The 8,984-nt window shown below is 34.7% G+C and overlaps 1 pseudogene; it reads right to left on the bottom strand.

Moving 5' to 3' along the window:
* Positions 1 to 5,416: 5,416 nt before the first annotated feature.
* LOC111288949 (elongation factor 1-alpha pseudogene) lies at positions 5,417 to 7,268 on the bottom strand (annotated as a pseudogene).
* Between the last annotated feature and the right edge of the window lie 1,716 nt (positions 7,269 to 8,984).

Below are 8,984 nucleotides of genomic sequence, written 5' to 3'. Positions count from 1 at the left end.
GATAATATGTTTGCATGATATTATATAGTTATATGATTGTTATTATTGCATAATAATTAATATATTTACATAACATTCTTGCACGAATATTTTAACATGATCTAGGCATGATATTATTACATGATATTTGGTATGATTTATAATATATTTGCATAATAATTTTTGCATTGTATGATTTAATATTTATTGCATGATTGCTTGATATTTTTTATAGAATTTTTGTATCACCATGTTTTGTAAATAAATAAAAGGATTGGAATTGATTTATTTGCATCATAAAAACCATCTTTGATTAAGGCTTAGACAAGATAACATATAATTAATATAGTACTAATTTTGAGTTTAAAGGGGTCTAATACTTTTCTTGCATGTAACCGACTCCCGAACCTTAGTTCTAATGATGTAGACTAAAACCTATTCTTTTTAGGAACCTTTAGTTTACACTTAGGACAATCTTAAAGATAATAGATTCACATTAGTGGCCAATCACACCTAGCTAAAAAGGATTGGTGGCAACTCCATAATTTTTGTGTTTAATGGATAAGTTTTTCCAACCTAAACTTTATGATAGTTTGCTGACTCCACTAGAGATATTAGAGAGTCAAGCCATTAGTTAGTATATGTTATCATAAGCCTTGCTTTATTGGTTTTATTATTTAATTATTTATGATTTTCATATTACCAACTTATTTGTTATGTTTTATTGTTTTGTAGATTTTAATTTTTTATGTGCATTAATTTATTTAATTATTTGGTATGTCTTTTTATACACACCACATTTGCATTCATGCATAAGCTTTATACTCGAGCTTTAACCTTTATTGGGTGGGAGCAAGTATCTATACTTTTGTGAGGTGATAACATCTGTGTGAGCTAGCGAAAACTCCCACTCAAATTGAATCATTTCTATGGTGAGGATTGGAATGCCTTATTAGTCTATAATGGACGATGATGTACAATTTGGGAGCCTTTAGATTATCAAGTCTTTAAACCTAGCATATACATGAACCTTAAGAATCAAAACCTAGGTTAGAGCCCTGCTTTCCTTTTATTAGAAAAAACCTAAATCAGACACATGATGGGACAGTTATTATTCTTGTAAATTTGTGTTATTCCTTGTATATATTTTTGCACACTAACCTTTTATATTGTTCTTTGTGTATATTATGCTATTCCTTGTATATGTTAACTAACATTTTTCTCTACTTTATTTTGCATGCATGAATCATTAGATTTACATAATGAGTGATTGCCATAAAACAATCTTAACAAAGAGAATCTTAATTACATCCATAGAGAACCTATCAAAGTTTCCTATAAGCCTGAGAATGAAGTCCAAGGAATCTTAGCTTAAAGAAGGTGATTATTTACCAATCAATTATGTAACTACTCTACTTGCCAAAATCCATCTCAATCTCAAATCAAATGATCTTAGCGATTTGGTTAGTATTTGGAACCAATGGAGTGTCATTACCAATGAGACTTTCCAGAAGAATTTTAGGGACCTTGCATTACTTCTTTCAGTCCCTATGGATGATCAGCTTATTGGGGCCATGGTTCAATTTTGGGACCCTTCATATTATTACTTTATGTTCAATAAGGTTGACATGGTGCCAACTATTGAAGAATATTCAACTTTCGTTCACTTGGATCTCCCTAATCCTAATAAGGTATGTTGGAAAAATAAAAAGACTGGTTACCATAAAAAGCTTACTCAAATAATGGCAGTAGATGTCCAAACTATTGATGAGTGGGTAAAAGGAAAAGGTGAAAATATTGGTATTCCTTGGTCTGTTATTTGTGACTTTATATACAAATATTTTGGCACTAAAAAAGGAATAGATTTGATGGGATCGGCTCCATATGGGATAATGATATTTTCAAAAGTAATTAGTTATAGTGATGTTGCAGTGGTGAATTTCTTTCATCAACTTGGTTACCAAATCAACCTTATTCTTGTAATTTGGCTGAGACTATTAGATCTTTAAATTCTTGTCACCAAAAAAAATAGGGTTGTTTTACAATATGTGTTCAATTGTTAACCATTTGGATGAAAAATCATATCGAAAATAATGATGGTAAATTTCATGAGCCATATTTCACTAAACACTCTTATTAAGAAATTTTGTGAAAATGAATGGTCTACACAAAAATCTAAGAAAACATGGATCTTATTTCTATGCAAGCTTACTAGCCAAGATGTAATATGGAAAACTCTTTGGATGCCTTATGGACCAGTATTATGTGGTTGTGAAGATAAGCTTTGGGTTCCTCTTTTAGGTCTTTGGGTGTAGTGAGTTATTTTTTCATCATGGTGCAAAGACAATATGGCTATGAATAGTTTATCCTAGCCATTTCTAGACTTAGGAAAATGGAGTTCTCATATGTTGAAATTGATCACTCTATAAAGATAGCCAAAGCCCTGCAAGCTTGGAATTTACCTCAAAAGAAAGATAGAAGGAGATGCTCAAATGAGGTTACCCCTGAGTACTTTGTGTGGCCTATTAAGCGAGGTAAAGATATTAAAATTCTTGAAGAAACAACTCTAAACGGCCCAATTAAGTCACCACCTCTTAATCCCCTATTGGCAATGGAAACTCTTAAAAGAAATTTCCAAGTTGAAAAATATGAATTGGAGCTTGAAAATAAAAGCTTAAAAAGGGAGTTAAAGGGAAGAATGGACAAAAAAGTTCAAGCACTTAGACAAGAAAGGGATGAAAGGAAGAATCTTTTTTCTAATCTCAACATCACATTGTCATCCACCAATCATGAGTTAGCCCAACTTTTGAAAGACAATGGACAGTTGCAAACAAAGATGAAAGAAAGAGATGAAGCATTCACCGAAGCACAAAAGCACATCCAAATGCTCAGTGGAGTAATGGTCAAAATTGGAACACAAATTGGTGTTGTTAGTGAAGAATGTGAGTAAACAAAGGAAGCATATGTGAGAAAGCATAATTACTTTGAGTGCCTACTTGATCAAATCACTGTGGCTACTTACAAAGCCAAGAACATAGTAGAAAAAGTTAACAAATAGAAGACAAAGGTGCCACTAGTGAAAGCACATGGCCAAAAGCTACTAGCTTTCCTTAATAAAGTGCAAGGCCAATATCAACAAATTAGGGATTTCTTTCCATAATAAACTTTATATTTTTCATGGATGTAATATTGGATTTGGTTGGAATTAACTTTCAATTCAATAAAAATTTTTTTTGTTAACAATTATTATGTGGTAAATCCTCATTATTTCATTCATGCATTCATGCATTCATATATTCATACATAAACATCTCTCCAAAATGTATGACAATAAGTCATCATAATTCTTAAAAGTTATGGAAAATCAAGATTCAAGGATAGCTCAATCTTCAAACAATCTAAGGTGGTACAACACTAGATATCAAGCAAAAATCATGCAAGAATAAAACATTCTTTGCCTCTAAAAGCTAAAGAAAGCATAAGAAGAACTTAAGGGGCAATTGGAAACTATTATTGAATTGTTCAAAAACATGAGTAAGGGGAAGAAAGTGGTGGAAGTGGTAGTGATACAAAATGAGACTGATCTATTATATCCCCTTGGTTTTAGCCTATATTCAACACATACATTCTATAAAGCCTAACACCAAATGTTATTCACTGTAACTTATCCTTATGTGCAAACTAACATGCTAATAACTACTACTCATGCTCCCATTTTCTTTATTAATGACATCAAGACATCTGATCCTACACAAGTTTCAAATCTTAATGATCTAAAGGAACAAAAAAACTGAAAGATAGGCTCTATTGAAACTAAAGAAAGTTTTGGTTCTTAAAAGATAGATCTCATAGAAGAAAGGCTTGGAGCCATTGAAGGGATAGATTTTATAGGTCAATGGATGCTACTGGACTCTACCTGGTTCCTGATATCGTGATTCCACCAAAGTTTAAAGTACTTGAGTTCAAGAATTATGATGAGACCAAATGTCCTATTACACATGTTATGATGTATTGTCGCAAGATGGTTGCATATGCTCATAATGAAAAGTTGCTCATCCATGTTTTTCAGACAATCTTACTAGTTCAGCTGCTAGGTGGTATGTGCAACTGGATAGATCTTGCATTCGTAGATGGAGAGAATTTGCAAGGGCTTTCATTGCACTATACAAACACATTATAGATCTGGCACCAGATCGCATGTCTCTACAAAGCATGCAAAAAAAGGATACTAAAAGTTTCAAAAAATATTCCCATAGATAGAGAGATATTGCTGTTTAAGTTCAACCACACCTCACTAAAAAAGAGACTATAAACCTATTTGTCAATACTTTTAAGGCTCCTTAATATGAAATGATGATTGGAAATGTCACAAAAAATTTCAATGATATGGTAATTTCTAGAGAGATCATTAAAAATGCCATCAAGAATGGAAACCTAGAATGTGATGATGCAAAAAAAGGGGCTATACTAAAAAAGAAAGAATGAGATACTCAAGCTATAATTCATGAGGGGTAACAGGTTGAAGGCTTCATCCCATATTCTCTTTACCTAATGTACTAACTTTACTACCCAACCATCAATAATGTCTCCCTAAGTCCTTATACTCATCAACCAATCATACAATTACCCAACTCTCGACCAGTTGCTCAACCTAAAAATTAGATGAAAAAAGAAAGAGCTTCTATAGATCCAATTCCTATAACATACACTAAGCTACTCCCTCAACTAATTGAGAACTATTTGGCCGCACCAATTCATTTAAAACCTATGAAACCTCCCTACCCCAAGTGTTATGATGCTAATGCTACTTGTGACTATCAACTTGGGATTCCTGATTCTCATAATATATAGATCCATAGACCTACCGCTAGACTTGGAATGAAAAGAAGTCACCATCAATTTTTTTGGTTAGGTTTGATTAGCCTCCTAACTGAAGCATATCTATAAAATAGAGGTTAGGGTCAAAAGTCGATTGCACACGGGAAAGGTTGTAGCACCCTCACAACGCCCATCTAAAGGTTGACACCAGTTTGATTTCGAACTATCCAAGCCTTGAATTATTAATTTTATTACATAAAAAAGCCAATAAAACCTCAAAAAAAACTTATATTTTTTTTACTATATTTTATTATTTTTTGTTTTTTTATTGAAAAGATTTTTATTTAAATATTTTTTTATTATTTTTTATTATTTGGAAAACTTTATTTGAAAAAGGTTTTTTATTTATTTCATAAATAAGTATAAAAAATCATAATAATAAGTAATGTATTTTTTAATTTAAAATAAGAAATAATAAATAAAAATAAACAAAATAAGAAAAATAGAATCAAAATAGAAAATGGAGTGAAAAAAGGAAAGAAAATACCTAGTGATCGGATAGAGTTGTGTAACGAATGGCGTGTGAATCCTATTCGAGTTCGCGCGAAAACTTTAAACTTCAACATAATAGTTCATCCTGTGTTCCAAGGTTCACAGGCTGGTTGACAAGATACACCCCTGGTGACGTGTACATGGAGGGAACTCAAACCAAGCATCCCCAACAAATATAGAACCCAGCTCCGTCACGTGCAATATCCATTATGTTCCAATAACCAGCTTTCTACTAAAAGAACTTTGTAACATACACAAGCATCAAGTTGTATTCACAAGCCTAGAATCATAAACTTTTCCATTGACTTCATCCTGTTTTATACAATAAGTGACAGCAAGAACTACCCAAGACATCCACCCAAATCTGCAAGTTGTAAAGACTTTGATGCCAAAGTTTTTTTCAATTCGTGGATACGGCTCCATATCCCAATAGATTCCCAGATGACCAATAAAACTTCCAAAGATGTGTGCCGAAAATATTTCTCCCTAAATGATCACACACAACCATGGGGTTGAATATCCCAAACCACCAAAGACTAAGATAGGTAACCAATGGCACCAAATATGCTGCCATACCATTTGCCTTGTAAATAGGTATGTTTCTGTTGGGAGACGTTAGGTCTTTTTTCTCCACACTCTTGATCACACCAACAGCAACAGTCTGTCTCATGTCCCTCACGGCAAATAGCCCAAGTGGGGGGTATTCAGAGAAGGTCTCCACAACCATGGGTTTGGTGGGAATCATTTTAACAAATCTAGCATCGCCATCCTTCGAGAACTTGGGCTCCTTCTCAAGCTCCTTACCAGATCGTCTATCAATCTTGGTCAGGAGCCCAGCAAACTTGACAGCAATGTGAGAGGTGTGGCAATCAAAGACAGGAGCATAACCATTTCCAATCAGCCCTGGGTGGTTCATGATAATGACTTGGGAAGTGAAGTTGGCCGCCTTTTTGGTAGGATCATCCTTGGAGTTTGAGGCAACATATCCTCGCTTGAGATCCTTGACAGCAACATTCTTAACATTGAAGCCAATATTGTCACCAGAAAGTGCCTCCTGAAGAGCCTCATGGTGCATCTCAACGGACTTAACTTCAGTGGTCAATCCAGAGGGACCAAACATATCCACCAAACCAGGCTTGTGGATACCAGTTTCAACACAACCCACTGGAACAGTTCCAATACCTCCAATCTTATAGACATCCTGAAGTGGGAGATGGAGTGGCTTGTCGGACGGTCTCTTGGGCTCATTGATCTAGTCTGGTGCTTCAAGGATTGTTGGACCCTTGTACCAGTCAAGGTTGGTAGACCTCTCAATCATGTTGTCACCCTCAAAACCAGAGGTGGGGACGGATGGAATTTTTTCAGGGTTGTAACCAACCTTCTTCAAGTAGGAAGAAACTTCCTTCACAATTTCATCATACCTTGCCTTTGAGTATTTAGGAGTTGTGGCATCCATCTTGTTGCAGCAGCAAATCATTTGCTTGACACCAAGAGTGAAGGCAATGAGAGCATGCTCACGGGTCTGTCCATCCTTAGAAATACCAGCTTCAAAACCTCCAGTGGTGGAGTCAATCATAAAGACAGCACAGTCAGCCTGAGAGCTACCATTAATCATATTCTTAATAAAGTCATGATGTCCAGGGGCATCAATAACAGTGTAGTAGTACTTGGTTGTCTCGAACTTCCACAAGGCAATATCAATGGTAATACCACGCTCACGCTCAGCCTTCAACTTATCAAGCATCCAGGCGTACTTGAAATATCTCTTGTTCATCTCAGCAGCTTCCTTCTCAAACATCTCGATCACACGCTTGCCAATGCCTCCAAAGCTTGTAGATCAAGTGACCAGTTGTGGTTAACTTTCCAGAGTCAACATGGCCAATGACCACAATGTTAATGTGAACTTTCTCCTTACCCATAGCAAATTTTTTACAGAAATAACTTGAAAATTCAGGAGCTGATAAATCAACAGAGGTGAGGAGAAAGTGTTCTTCTGCCTGTTTTTTTTTATGGAATCCTAGGTATAGATTTCTAGGTATTATATATGGGGCTATCTGTGCTGGCAATCGGGTGTGGATTCCTCTTTTTTTGCCCCTCCCTCTTGATTCTTTGCATGAATTATGCCAAAACAAATTTGTAACCGAATCACCCAGAATCATGCTCCAACGGATATGTGATTAAGTCACTGAGAATCATGCTTTAACGGATCCAATATCGAATCACAAATTTCCTTCCTTTTTTTTTTAAATAATAATAATAATACTATAGGACATTGTTATATTAATATACTATACTCTAATATAATATAATAGTAATAATAATAATAATATTATTATAATAATATAATATAATATGATAATACTAATGAAAATAGCCTTATTAACCCCGGACATATATGGGTGTCTACAGCTGTCCTTTTTTGCATGTTCTTATCAAACAGGGATGATGTAAAGACCTAAACACTCATTCTGTTCGAGTCAAATTAGCAAGTAAAAATGATCAGGACAAAACCACGAGTCAAGAATGAAATAATCAAGATCAAGTCGAAGTCGAAAATAAATTACCAGGATGAAACCACGAGTCATAAGAAATGATCTGGACTGAGCTAAGATTCGGTGATCGGGATGAAACCACGAGTCAAAAACAAATAGCCAAGATTAAGTCGAAGTAAAAAATAAATGATTGAGACGGAACCACGAGTCAAAAAGAATGATCTGGACTAAGCCAAGATCAAGTGACTGGGACAAAACTATAAGTCAAAAATGAGGTGACCAAGACTAAGTCGAGGTCGAAAATAAATGACTAGGATAGAACTACGAGTCATAAGAAATGATTTGGACTAACCCAAGATCAAGTGAACGAGACGAAACCACAAATAAAAAATGAGGTGATCAGGAATCAAGATCGAAAATAAATGATCGAGATGAAACCATGAGTCATAAGAAATGATCTAGACTAAGCTAAGATCAAGTGACTGGGATGAAATCATAAGTCAAAAATGAGGTGACTAGGACCGAGTTGAGGTCGAAAATAAATGATCAGTATAGAACCATGAGTCATAAGGAATGATCTAGACTAAGCCAAGATCAAGTAATCAGGACGAAAGCACGAATCAAAAATGAGGTGACCAGGATCGATCAAGGTCAAAAATAAATTATCGAGACAAAACCACGAGTCATAAGGAATGATCTAGACTAAGCTAAGATCAAGTGATCATGACGAAACCACGAGTCAAAAATGAGATGACTAGAACCGAGTCGAGGTTAAAAATAAATTATTGGGATGAAATCATGAGTCATAAAGAATGATCAGGATTGAGCCAAGATTAAGTGACCAAGACAAAATCACAAGTCAAAAATAAGGCGACCAGGACCGAGTCATGGTCGAAAATAAATGATCGAGATGAAACTATGAGTCATAAGGAATGATTTGGAGTAAGCTAAGATAAAGTGACCGAGATGAAATCACGAGTCAAAAATGAAGTTTGAAATTTCACTCTAAATTCGAAGATTCACAATTTATACAAAAGTTGAAAAGATCCCAAAATTGCAAGGATTTAAAATTTATAAAAGTTTTCAGATTCCCAAGAATGGAAAATTCGCAAGATGCAAAATATGCAAGAATTTTCAGGTTCG

This window comes from Durio zibethinus, chromosome 4, assembly GCF_047325235.1.
Source record: "Durio zibethinus cultivar Kanyao isolate XHJ-2024 chromosome 4, ASM4732523v1, whole genome shotgun sequence".
Lineage (NCBI taxonomy): Eukaryota > Viridiplantae > Streptophyta > Magnoliopsida > Malvales > Malvaceae > Durio > Durio zibethinus.
The sequence above is the reverse complement of the archived record's forward strand: the minus strand, read 5'-3'. Positions and strand labels throughout refer to the sequence as shown.